The following is a 13,397-nucleotide window of genomic DNA, read 5'->3' as shown; positions in this document are numbered from 1 at the left end:
AGGCAAGGAGGATGTTCAGAACGCACCGAACTGTCCATCCAAAAAGGATGGATTTTATTACATGTAAATTATACCTCAGTAAACTAGACTTTAAAAAGACCTGAAACCCACCTCCACTGTCTGGATTTTAGGGACAGGTGGCTCAGTGGTAAAGAATCTGCCTGCCACTTCAGAAGACACATGAGACAGAGGTTCAATCCCTGGGCCAGGGAGATCCTCTGGAAGAGGAAATGGCAGCCCACTCCAGTGTTCTTGCCTGGGAAATCCCATGGACAGAGGAGCCTGGTGGGCTACAGTCCATGGGGTCTCGAAGAGTCGGATACAACTGAGCGACTCAGCAATACAAAGAGGTGAGTCTGGTGTTAGAAGCTGACCCGACACACATCCCGCCCTTGGAGCAGGGCAACCACGGAGGCTCTCCAGCATCTCCAGGGGCCAGCCCTGCTCCCACCTGCCGTGACCGAGCTCCTGACCTCCTGGGCAGGGTACAGCCTCTCTCCCCACCACCTCAGCCACAGAGCAAGCAGCCAGGAGGCACAGACCTCACCCATCTATGGTCCTAGGAAAGGGGCATGCGTGTGTCTAAGGAACAGTTCGCCTCATTTGCTTCGGTGGCAGCAAACAACGGCGGGCTGATGACACGCCCGATCCCTCACACCTGGCTCCTCCAGGAAGCAACTACCCCGCTCACACGATGAGGACCGAATCACTGCTCGGCAGGGTTCTCCATGCCTCATGCCTAGCCATTGGCGACAGAGGCAGCAGACCCCGCAAGTCAAGTGCGGCGCTTCCTGGAGACAGGTCACTAGGTGTGGGGTGGGAGTCTCTATGCCTCTAAGGTTTAAATCTGGCTGACCTGAGCGGGGCAGAAGGATTTCAGCTGAACACGTGATGCCAAGAGAAATAAGAAGGTAACCATCAGAAGAACTGAGACGAGTGCAACAAGGGCTCGGGTCTCTCGCGTTCACTCGTTTCCTTTCTCCCAACTCAGCTCCTGTAGTTCAGGAGTCCCCGAGCCCTGGCCACGGCCACGCGCCGCCCTGTGGCTTGTTAGAGAGTGAGCCCCACAGGAGGAGGCGAGCAGTGGGCAAGCAAGTGAAGCCTTCATCTGTATTTACAGCTGCTTCCCACGCACCCCCCGCCCCCTGGACCCCGCCGCCGTCTAGCTGCAGGAGAACAAGCCCAGGGCTCCCGCTGACTTTGCACTACGGTGAGTTCTGTAATTATCTCAGGACACATCACAGTGTAATAAAGACAGAAATGAAGTACACAATAAACTGAATGTGCTCGAATCGTCCCCAAACCATCCCCCGGCCCCACCCTGGTCCGTGGAAAAGTTGTCTTCCACGAACCCAGAAACTGTCTTCTAACTTGCCCTGCGTCAGAAAGGCTGGGGGCCGCTGCTCCAGTTGAAAGGACGTGTTAAAGACAAATATTACTCGAGGCACGTGTGCAGACCCCTATTAAATTGTTGCTGTCCCCCTGGCCCCCCGGAGGCTCGGAGAAGTCCAGCCTCGCCCGTCAGGTCTCCTGGGCTGGCTGTCCCCACACAGCACCGCCTTGCTTGGGTACCTGCCTGAATCCTGAGCCCAGGGGTCCCGCTTGCCATGGGACGCAGCGCTTCCTGACGGCAGGGAACACGGCCTGCCCTTTTCCGCTGCTGCCCCCAGTGCTGGGAACACTGCCTGGCCCGTAGCAGGGGCTCAGGAAAGGTGTGTTGAATAAACAAATGAGCTCAGGAATGAACGACTGAAGTACTCGACAAACAGCTGCAGACGTGAAGGTAGAACATGTCCAACCAGAGAGATGCAAACCGCAGTGGGGTGTCTGAGCGGCAAAATTCCTGCCTCTCTCTCGGGTAGGAATCAAGGAAGGCTTCTGGAAGGAGGCGGTATTTGATTAGGCCTGGAAGGAATCTCAAACGGAGGGGCAGCCGAGCCGGAGCTCGCGCAGATTGTCCTACAGCCCCTGCTGGCGCACGTGCCGGTGATTAGAGCGCGAGGCATCTGTGGTTTCCTGCCCCAGAGGGTCTGCGACTCAGCTGGGGAGGGCGGCTTGCACCAAAAGGCCACGATGAACACGTGACGGGCGAGCACGCAGGCAAACACGCCGGACGCTGCGCCAGACAGACCTGCCCCGGGCAGGCAGGCCTGGTAGGCTTCCGCAAGAGTGATTTTCACTGAGATCTCTGGGGTAGGGGTAGGGAAAAAGGAAGGGTGAGCAGCAGGGTGAGCGAGCTTCTCTGGCACAGACGAGGAGCTGGCCACAGAGGAAGCACGTGGGCCTCTGGGCGTCAAGGCCCTGCCCTCCAGTCACCACTGGAGCCGACAAACAAGGACGAGTAAGTCCATGTCACAGCTAGAGAGTTCATAACAAGCCAGGAAACAATGAAGCCCCAACAACAAGGTCCTGTTGTGTAGCCCCGTGATAAACCATAATGGGAAAGAACAGGAAAATGAATACACATGTGTATGCGTGTGTAACAATCTTACGTCCTATACAGCAGAAATTAACACAACACTCTAAATAACTACACTTGGAAAAGTCATAGCTTTGAGTGTATGGACCTTCGTTGGAACAGAGATGTCTCTGCTTTTTAATACGCTCCTTAGGTCTGTCATAGCTAACCCTGAATGAATTCATTGGAAGGGCTGATGCTACAGCTCCAATACTCTGGACGCCCGATGTGAAGAGCAGACTCACTGGAAAGGCCCTGATGCTGGGAAAGGCTGAGGGCAGGAGGAGAGGCAGGCAGAGGATGGGTGGGCTGGATGGCATCACCGACTCAGTGGACTTGGGCGTGAACAAACTCTAGGAGTCGGTGAAGGACGGGGAAGCCTGGCGTGCTGCAGTCCATGGGGTCACAGAGAGTTGGACGTGACTTTGGAGACTGAACAACAACAAATTCTTGAATAAAGTAAAATTTTTTGGAAAGCCTTCTTGGGAATTCCCTGGTGGCCCAGGGGTTAGGACTCCACTTTCGCTGCAGGGGGTCCAGGTTTGATCCCTGGACAGGGAACTACGATCTTGGACCCCACAAGCTTCAAGGAGTGGCCAAAAGTAACGATAATGAAAATAAAAGACATTCTTCCTCCGCGCCAGGCGAGAGGCTTGCACTCGGAGCACTAGCATCCCCCACCTGAAGACTAGGGGAACGGGGGACAGGCGATGCCGGCGGCCGGCCAAGAGCCCCTTGGCTCTCGGTGCTGCTCCGCCTCCAGGGCCGCAGTGGGAGGCCACTTACTGGACTAGAGGAAGACCAGGGTCAGGGAGGGGAAACACGGGGGGCTCAGAACCAACACTCTGAGTCTGAGTCTCAGGGAGGCAGGCTGGGGAGCGTGGGGGCCCCATCACAACAGCGATGGCAAAGTGCTGCTCTGCTGAGCCTCCGCTGCCGTAGTTCAGTCTAACTTCATGTCTGCGAAGACGAGGGCTTCCCGGGTGGCTGAGCGCTGAAGAACCCGCCTGCCAGCGCAGGAGCTGTGGGCTCAGTCCCTGGGTCGGGGAGATCCCCTGGCGGAGGGCACGGCAACCCGCTCCAGTATTCTTGGCGGGAAATCCCATGGACAGCGGAGCCTGGCGGGCTACAAAGAGTGTGGCCTGGGGTCTGAAAAGAGCAGGACATGACTGGGCGCACACACACACACACACACACACAATACAAAGATGAAGACGTCAGCTGGATGGAGGTGCTGATACCTTCTTCGGCTGGAATACCATCTTCTCATCTCTTAAAGTGGTCCCTTTCCTAAATTTTATTTACTAGTTTTTGTCTCTCGGAGGTCTCATTCTCAAAGAGGCCACACCAGATCTGACATCGCAAGTGGCCATGGGGCTTTCTGAAATGTCTTCTAGAAAACGCCCTCTCCCGCTATGAAAGCCCACGTTTGAACTCATCTGTTCCGCACAGAGTTGCTGAGCCCTTCTTCGGTTTGTGCCCTTTCACCAGTCCGTGAACCAGTCATGGGTTTATCTGCTTTCCTGGCTACTTTTTTTTTCCCTTCTAGAATTTTCTTTCTCTTAAGTCCTGTGCCTCCCTTAGTACTAAAGATCATCAGCCGTCCTTGAATGTGGTTAAATATTCACTTTCACTTAGACTTCTGACCTAGACACTGAAAGCTAACTTTGCTGCCTTCCTCTAAGTAAAGAGAAAGCAGTAGGAAAAAAGTCGATAATTTTTGGTTTCCAGAGTGAAAGAAAATACCCTATTTTTTTTTTATATTGATAACCTGCTAAGTAGGCTTGTTTAAAAGATTTATTTTCCTGAAATATGGACTGACAGTGCTGTGTTCTGCTAGATACCGACATACACACACAAAGCTAGACTTGGAAAGACTTAGTCCCGCTCTTCCCGGAGCCCTTCCTCTCGCCACCGGCCACTGTCACCGTCGGCCAGGATGGGGGCCTTCCTCTTTCCATCCAACACACCAGCCCTGGAGGGGTCTTCCTGCCCCTGCGCTGTTTCCAGGCTGCTTGGGTGGATGCTGGCAGAGCCCCCCACCACTGGAGAGCCAGCATCTAGACCCGCCCTCCCTCTCCCCTCCCCAGGGATGCGGGCACCCTGCCCTTTCCTCCTTCTCCAGGTCCAGAACCTTCCGTCTCTGGCTCAGACATCAGTATTTCTACCCCCTCGACCTTCTGGCATGGCTTGTCCAACACATTCTTGGAACCCTGTTTGGGCTGTTTGTTTTCTTCTCTCAAGCAACGTCTGCGTGCGGACACTCTGATGCCTCTCTCCGCACGCCTCTTCTTTTTTGAAGCCTTCGTGGTCGAGTGTCTCCCCCCACAAGCTCCTGCCGTGGCTTTTTGCACAGCTGAACTTTGTGAGTTTTTTTCAACCGCTCCTCTCTGTTGGGACCCCCGCCTGAAGGTGGCGGATGAGCTTCACTTTCATGGCTTGAGAAGCACCGCACTGGAATGCCTTTCTTCCTGGAAACAGCTCTTGAGAAGTGAGAATTTGAAGGAAAGGAGAGAGGAAGAAAGAGGCTCTTTCCTGAACCTGCGTGTGCTCTGGACCGATTGCTGTGAACAGTCAGGGGGACCTTGCTGGGATGGGGCTGGAGTCCCTTTGCCTAGAGGTGGGGATAGATTCTGCAACAGGTTTCAAGGTGGAGAAGAACAGGTGATCATAATATTCAAGCAAGATATACCCCCAAAAGTCCTAAAGTCCAAGGATATTGTTAACACATCCAATACTGCCTTTTTGTTTGGACTATAAATAACTTCAGTACAGCAAGAGATGCTTCTATTTAAACCAAATTTCAAATTGCTCGGAACCATTTTCCTTTTGTACATCACTCCTGTTAATCCCGTCCCCAATACACAGATAGAAAATCGGAAATAAAGTGAGTGGATAGAGAATAAAATAAGACAATAACCCACTTATCAAACTGACCCATAAAATGAGCCAAAATGAGATTACCAATTAGAATTTATCAAATTGATTCACAGTCCTTGACAGAGGGGACATACGTTCTTCATGCTGGCAGCCTAATAGATGTCAACTTCTCCAAGGAGGAACACTGCCTGAAAATGCTTCTGAAAAATTTTTTTGGTTAAAAAAAATCCCATTAACATACAGGTAATAGAAGAAAACTTGATTTCAGATCATCAAGATCTGATTGTCACTTGAGTCCTCTGTTTTACTAGCCACATTGCTGCACTGTAAATATGCCCTTAAATACATGTCAGGCTAACAATTTCTTAGAACATTTCCGAAAGAGACATGGCCACGTGTCAACCTCTAGATGACTTGGTCTGTTTTACTAGAACTTGGCAACTTGTCACCTCGGTGTGGTTATCACATAACCACAGATGTATGCAGCTGCAAATGGCCTCAGGGAACTTGGTGCCCCACTTGCTCTTAAAACTTGGGGGAGGGGGTAAGGAACCACGGTATACTGTTTACTTAACTGTATTAATATCTCCAACCTTTCCTGTGAAGCTTCATAACCTTTGAGACAATTCATTCTGCCTTTGATTTTCAAACTCCTCCTTGTGGCTCCATGGACTACACACTCCCAGCCTCCACTGCCCATGGAATTTTCCAGGCAAGAATACTGGAGTGGGTTGCCATTGCCTCCCCCAAGAGATCTTCTCCATCTAGGGATCAAACCCCCATCTCTTGTGTCTCCTGCACTAGCAGGTGGATTCTTAACCACTGTGCCACCTGGGAAGCTCCACAAATCTCTTTAAATAAAGCAAAGTAAAAGCAGTCAGATGTCAACTATATTCAATCTCCTGTGATAAACTATGATGGAAAAGAATACGAGAAAGAACATATATATGTATCTATGACTGAGTCGCTCTGCTGTGCAGCAGAAATTAACACAACCCTGTAAATGAACTCTACTACAACAAAAATTTTTAAAAAATTAAAAGCCAAGCGATGAGTGTGGCATCTGAATACAGAAGACAAACCTCTGCAACGCTTTCTCTAATTTCTCCTGTGTGTATCTTATCTTCACAGTTGGAGAGCCAACAGGACCCTTGCCCTGTTAAATAACAGCACACGTTCCAACTCACGAAGATTTAGAACACAACTCTTTCCTTCTGAGTCAATTGTTTGGAATTAGAACACATGATCTTGCAGAAAGAGCAATTTATTTAATCATCTGCTTAGGCCACCTTGTAGAAACTCTATCTCATGCTTAACATTCCCCAAATCTGGGCTTCCCAGGTAGCACTAGTGGTAAAGAGCCCTTCTGCCAATGCAGGGGATGCAAGAGACGGGGGTTCCATCCCTGGGTCGGGAGGATCCCCTGGAGGAGGAAATGGCACCCCACTCCAGTATTCTTGCCTGGAGAGTCCCAAGGACAGAGGAGCCTGGAGAGCTGCAGCCCACAGAGTCGCAAAGAGCCAGACACGGCTGAAGCAACTTGGCACACACACTCCAGATCTAGTGAGGATTATAAGCAGAGTGATCTGAACGGCGGCTGCCGCCTTTAAACACCTATGCGTGGGAGCCATGTGTCCCGCACACCCATCTAGTGCAGACGGAAGGAGGGGTTCTGGCCATCTGGGTGTGAGGGGAGCTGCAAAATGCCAAGGGGAAGTCCTCCAGCAGGGGTGGGTAGGCCCCTGCTGGACTTCTAAGTCCCCCCGACTAGTTCCCACCCACATCTGAGCACTGTAAAAGAAATCGGCAAATACTCGCTGAATTCAATTCTGTTCATGTTTTAGTGGTTCAGGGCCCAGGCACAGTCGCCCGTCGGCATCCTCAAGGATGGTCCCAGGCCCCTCGGGGGCACCAAAACCTGCCCACCATGCTCAGGTCCCTTAAATGGTTTAGTATTTGCATACAACCTACACACATCCTTCATAGACTTTAAACCACCTGGAGATTACGTGCAATACTTAATACCACCTGCATGCAATGTAAATAGTTGCAGATACAATGTATAGCTATTGGCAGGTGGCAAATTCAAGTCTTGGTTTTTGGAACTTTCTGGAACTTTTTTCCCCTCGAATATTTTCCATCCATGGTTGGTTGAATCTGGGGATACAGAATCTGTGGATGTCGAGGTCCTACTCGGGATACAGGGCGAGCCGGGCAAAACTGCCTGACACACTGTCTGTCTCACCGAGTTAGACTCAGTGGAAGAAGACATCATTCAGCTTTCATTTCCAGAGACCCTCCAAGGATGAGGACCAACTGTTTTCAGGGTCTGGGGATACCAGAGGAAAGACAAATGGAGAATACATCACCATCAAAACCTGAGCATGTGGACGTCCCTGGTGACCCAGTGGTTAAGACTCCATGCCCCCAGTGCAGGGGGCCCAGGTTTGACCCCTGGTTGGGCAACTACTGAGCCCACGTGCCGTAACTGCTGAAGCCAACACACTTAAGAGTGTGCTTCGCCAAAGCCCCCGGAAGGAGAAGCCCCCGCGCTCTGCAGCTAGAGAAAAGCCTTCACAGCAACTAAGACCCAGCTCAGCCAGGGATGAATATATAAAAGACAAACATTTTAAAAAAGAATAAGAAAAGTAAAGGAAAAATTGTTTTAATAAAAGTGTATATGCAGGGTGGGGGATGTGCTTCTTTCCAAAAGCCTTTGAAAAATCATCCAACGGTCAGAGCCAAAATAACACAGGCACCAGATCCGGGCAGGTGGCACAGGCGTGCTCCCTCAGACCCCAACTGGGCGAGACCGGCTTCTTACGTGCCCCCGAGAATCTTTACCCGCACCTCTCTGCCACCAAGTTTGAGCCTCCTAAACCCTTCAAAGAGGTGGAGCGGAGCGGAAAGCCATTTTGTGATGAAAAATCAGCATCTAGAGAGGGGGGCAGAGGTCCCCTGGCCCAGCGGGCAGCCCCGAAGGGACAAAAATCAAACCTCGCAATGACCTAACACCTCCTCCGCTCTGTCAGACTGCTTCTCTGATGCGACCGCAAAACAAACACGGCTCAGCTACCAAAATAACTATATACGAGGTCGGACCTCGTAAGGAGTAAATGCTCCATCTTCCGAGGTGCATAAACCCCTCCCCAATACTGCGACAAGAAGATGCCAGTTAAATGTTCCAGAAGCAAAGAATGAACACCGCTCCAAACAGCAAGCCAATCAGACTGGGTGAGGTCTCTTCCCCACCGGACAGGTCACTGCATGTGAGTGGGAGAAACACGGGGAAGAAAAAACAAGTTCTGTCAAATCTGGCCCACCGGGACATCAAGGGCTTTCCCTGTTTGGTTCTTAACCTTAACACTATCTTCCCACCGAGTCGGAAATGAAAATTCTTTGCCTAATTTTCCCCAACCACATGGCCTTAGAAGCGAGCTGGCCTGTTCTATGAAACTACTAAGGCAGAAGTGACAGACAGCCCACGTCTATCCTACAAACAGAAACTGTGGCGCTACTTGAAGTGTCTATGAAGTCTATACCAAGCCACGAAAACCAGGAACAAAAACAGAGGCCCTCAAATTCCCAACAAGCCACATCCTCTAACTGCAATGGAACAAAATTAGTACAGACATTCACCCCCAACGCCAGTCCCTTGGAAGTTAAGACATTCTGCCGTTAAGGATATATTCATTCACACAAGACTAAAAGAGGAAATAGAGAAATGTGGCATGTTTAAAATATGTTTACAGTGAGCAAAGAAATGCTTTAATAGAAGTTTTTAAAGATGATTACTTAATCCTTATAAAAACAGACGCTCACAGACAACACATCAAAAAAAAAAGCACTGGTTAACAATCATTTATAACATATCATATAACATATGATTTGATTTATTATATCATATATAATCATAACCACAAGGTATATGGCAAAAATAGATTCCCTTTCTGCACCCCAGTTTCATCTTCTTTCAGCTCCTTTTTTATATTCTGGTATAAAAATCAGCTTATGAGTAGATTCACAGCTGCCTTCCCCAATACTAAACACAATATCCCAGGGCAGCTAAAAACTCAGTAAACATTTATAGAATATATGAATTTTAAAATGTACATCTATTAAAGAATCAGCTTAATAATTATTCTAAGCATGATGAAATATATGATATAGACACAAACACATTTATTCACATGAAAAGATTTTCCATAACCCAACGCTTAATAAAGCAGCTTATAAAATAGTTTCTATAGAAGAAACACATTTTTTTTTCTTCCCTCTCTCATGCTCTCTCCCACATACACACACTATGTTTAAAAATCTGGGTACAAGTTGGACAAACATGAGCTAGTAACAACAATTACTTTATGACTATGAAATAACTTTCACACGTCCAAGATGTGAGAAGAGGGAAAACATTGCTTTCTGTGGTCAATTAATTTGCTGTTATTTCCAAGTTGTGTAGAAGTTTGTCAGGCTCCCTGCCTGGTCCCTCAGTAACCAGTGAACCACTCAACCTGAACCACCTCCTCCAGGGTATCACCGTCCTGGCTGATGGCAGTTCTAGACCTGGCCTACCAGCTTGGCAAGCATCTGTTTGATATTCAAATTGGAATTAAAACAGCTAAGAGGTGGCAGGACTCCTGACTTGTCAGCGTCTGTAACTCAAGTGTCTGTTAAGTGAAAACATTTCTCACAGTCATATTATCTAGTTTTAAATTACGTGGAACCAGCCTGCCATAAAGAAAGAAAGTTCCTAAAGAACACTGACACGATCAAGTTTTTAGAACTTAAAAGAACTTACCCACATTTATCTTACTTTCAAAGAAATGAAAATAGACCTAACTATGGCATCTGCAAGGTAGTAATTAACCCTCAAATCGCTAGTCTGTAGGGCAATGGAAGTAAAGACTTCAATATTTCAGTCTGGAAAAAAATGAGTAAATCAAACCTTCTATTTACCTGTGATGACAACGTCTTCGTTCTGGGCTGCTCCGGCCACAGACTGTTACTTCCCAGAGGAGGCAGGGCCCTCCTCCTCCGGCCTTGGCGGCAAGAAGGTAAAGGAGGAAACGATCTGTGCTCTGGTTCTCCCCAACTCTCCACCACCTTGAAAGAGGAAAGTCACCGTGACCCCGCGTCTTCAACCGCTACGGTGTGGCAGGGTCGTCCCAGGAAAGCCCAGCCCCGCCTCCCCGCCCCACGCACCCCTTCCCAAGCAGCCTGGGGGAGGAGGGGACTCCGGAGTCTGGGGAGGGGCGGCAGGGACTAGGGGTGGGCCGGCGGCCGCGAACGGCCCAGGGCGCTCCGCGAAATCCAAGGCAGTATCCAAGCCCGGACTTTTCTTAGAAAGAATCTTGACGTTTGCGAAGCAGCCACCAGCCTTTAAACTTCAAAAGGCAGGAGAGCACGGGTGTGCCGTTGTTCCCGGTTAGACTGCGGAGCGCGTAGGGGCAGAACCAGCCCTCCGGACTTCCGCCAGGACGGCCGCGCGCAGCCGGGGACCCGGGGAGTCCCGCGGAGGCTGCCCTGGGCTCGGCCCGTCCGGGTCTCCCGATGGCGCTTAGGCGCAAAGTGGGGGCAGTTCCTCAAAGGTGAACTAACCCGCGCTTGTCTCTCCCATCCGAGCTCAGCCGCCCGGCACACGAGGGTCAGTCTGCCGGACCTCGGGCCACCTGGCCTAGGGGATCCTCGGAGGTCCGGGAAACGCCCCCAGTCGGGGACAACCAAACTCGACCATGCAGAAAGAAGGGCGAGCCTGATGCCCCCGCCTGCCGGGCCTTCTCTCCGGTGTGGGGGACAACCTGAGCACCTAGTGTCTCTGAGGTACCGGACCTCGACCCCTGCCCAGGCCCCAGTCCCAACCGACAGCTGCGGACGCCGGGGCTCCAGGCAGGCCCCGGGCGCTCGGAGGGAGGCCGACCAAGGGGAGGCCCCCTGGGCCCCGGGATCCCCAGTACTAGCCAGCAGCGAGCGCCCTCACCCCGTGCCCCGGAGCCCCGCGCATGCGCCACCCGGCCCCTCCCCGTCCGCCGCCGCTCTCGGGGGAGAGCCCGGCCCCCGGACCCCCGCGCGCGCCCGCCCGCCCGCCGCCTGGCACCTGGGGCCGCGCGGTCCGCCGCCTGCCGGTCCGCCGGGCGAGCACGCCGAGGGAGGCGGCGCCGGGCAGGGCGCTAGCGGCCGCCTCCGCCCGTGCCGCCCGCTGCCCCACCGTGGGGCCGTCGCGTCCCCTGCCCCTGCCCGGCGCCGCCTCCCGACTCCCGTGCCAGCCGCGCCCCCGCGGCACGCGCCGCCCCTCTGCCCCCCGCCCCAGGCCGGGCCGCTCCCGCAGGGGGCCCCTCCAGGAAGCCCCGCCCCCGGCCCCACCCCGCGCGGGGACACAGCCCCCGGACGGCGGGGCCCGATTGGCTGCCCGCGGGGGCGGGGGTGGGACCGCTCTCGGCGGGGGGGCGCCCACCTCCTGTCCCGCGGCAGCGGCGTTAGCGGGGAAACTGAGGCTGGGGCGGGGGTGCGCGGAGGTTCAAGGTCACCCGCGTGGGCGCAGCGCGCGTGAGAGCACGCCGCGTGTGGCTGGACCTGGGCGCGCGTCCGGCCCCGCTCACTGGGGGAGGGCCGAAGTCTAGGAGGGGCGGCGCGAGACTGCCGGCCGGGTGGGGGTTCCCGCCCGCGGCCCGGGCCACGCTGGCGAGGCCCCGCCTTCCCTCCGGGAGCCCAGCTCTGCCCGGGCCGCTCGAGGAGCTTGGTCTAGACCCGGGACCGAGGCGCGGGGTGCCCTCGAGTCTGGGGAGAGCGCAGGGCCAAGGACAGGCGGGAAAAGACCTTGTCCCGGGGACCCCGGATTGCAGAGGCGGGGGAACGGGAACGCTGGCTGGGAGGGCGCGTCAACAGGTGGCGGAGTTGCCGGGGGCGGCGGGCGGGGGACGAAGACTAGCGAAGGGCACCGGGCCCAGGTGCCCGGAGGCGCTATCGACTCTGACCAGCCGCCCCTCACCGCCCCCGGCCCCGGCCCCGGCCCCCGGCTGTCCGATGAGCCTACCCTCCCCCAGTGAATGGGGGGAGAGGGGCTGACTCTGTGCCTAGCCAAGGAGCTGGGCTTCTGCCAGCGCAGGAGGGGAGGTCGCGGCCCGGGAGCCAATGGCGAGCAGCAAGAGCTGCAAAGCGGCTTTGTTTGCGCGGTGACGCCCGAGCTCCCCGCGCCCGAAGGCACAAAGCCCCAGGTGCCAGCGTATCGGGACGCCCCTCCTTTGGGAACGAAATGTATGCTATGTCGGCCCTGCTCCTTGCCCTCCCGCGACTCCGTCCACTGTTCTATTTGTGGCGGCGAGCGCCCAGAAGGACCTACTGGGGCGGGAAACAGCTCCAAGCAAATTCCCGCATGACACACAGACGCTGGAGACCCGGCGAACGTGGCCCCTTATACGGATGTCTTAGGCTCACCCTTGTGGATTGGCTGCATACCTGTGGCGACCTTTGCCCCACCCAGCAGACACCCTCAATACCTTCGCACGAACACACACTGGACAAGCCCAGCTTTTATTGCGCATGCTATATAGCGATAGGCAGTTTTTGTATTACGTTTCAGAGTTTACCAAGTGATCCGTGTACATTACATCCTGGATATCTCACAGGCTGAGCAGGCAACAGTATTGTTTATGTACCGAGCTAGAGGGCCCATAACTGGGCTCCTGTCCTTATGAGGGCATCCAAGCTCGGAGATGTCACCTGACACACCACAGATCAAGAACCGAAGAGTTGGAATGGCAGGGTGTCTGCTCCTCTCCCCAGACACACCCGTGATTGTCTACTGTAGACCCAGTTAAACCAGGCAGCTGGAGAGACCTGGTAAAAACTGTTTTGAATAAGGGCGAAGGAAGCTGCCTAGGGGTCAACAGAGTCGTATGTACACCCACAGACATACAGAAATGATCTTCTTGGGGCTTCCAAGATTTTAGGGAGAGAAAGCTTGTTTTCCACGCATGTAATGTAATCAAAGCTATCACATTTGAACAAATGCTCTCAGCCAGTCCCTTGCCTCCCCTTCCTCAGGAAAAAGTATAAGGAT

The 13,397-nt window shown here is 53.3% G+C and overlaps 1 protein-coding gene across 2 annotated transcripts in view; it reads right to left on the bottom strand.

The window, feature by feature from the left end:
- The window catches only part of PPARA (peroxisome proliferator activated receptor alpha), a 70,916-nt gene extending 59,354 nt beyond the window's left edge, over nt 1–11,562 (bottom strand). Inside the window, exons 1-2 of one of the 2 annotated variants that reach the window (XM_018048906.1) lie at nt 11,436–11,562; nt 10,298–10,444 (exon numbers count right to left, since the gene is read on the bottom strand). The gene's annotated coding sequence lies outside the window, so the exon portion shown is untranslated. Of the gene's footprint in view, nt 1–10,297; nt 10,445–10,939; nt 11,018–11,435 lie in introns of those variants that run through there. The other variant, XM_018048907.1, reaches the window with a different exon arrangement.

The sequence above is a fragment of the Capra hircus genome, chromosome 5 (genome assembly GCF_001704415.2).
Source record: "Capra hircus breed San Clemente chromosome 5, ASM170441v1, whole genome shotgun sequence".
In the NCBI taxonomy this organism is placed as follows: Eukaryota; Metazoa; Chordata; class Mammalia; order Artiodactyla; family Bovidae; genus Capra; species Capra hircus.
Note: the sequence above shows the minus strand (reverse complement) of the source record. Positions and strands in the feature narration are given on the sequence as shown.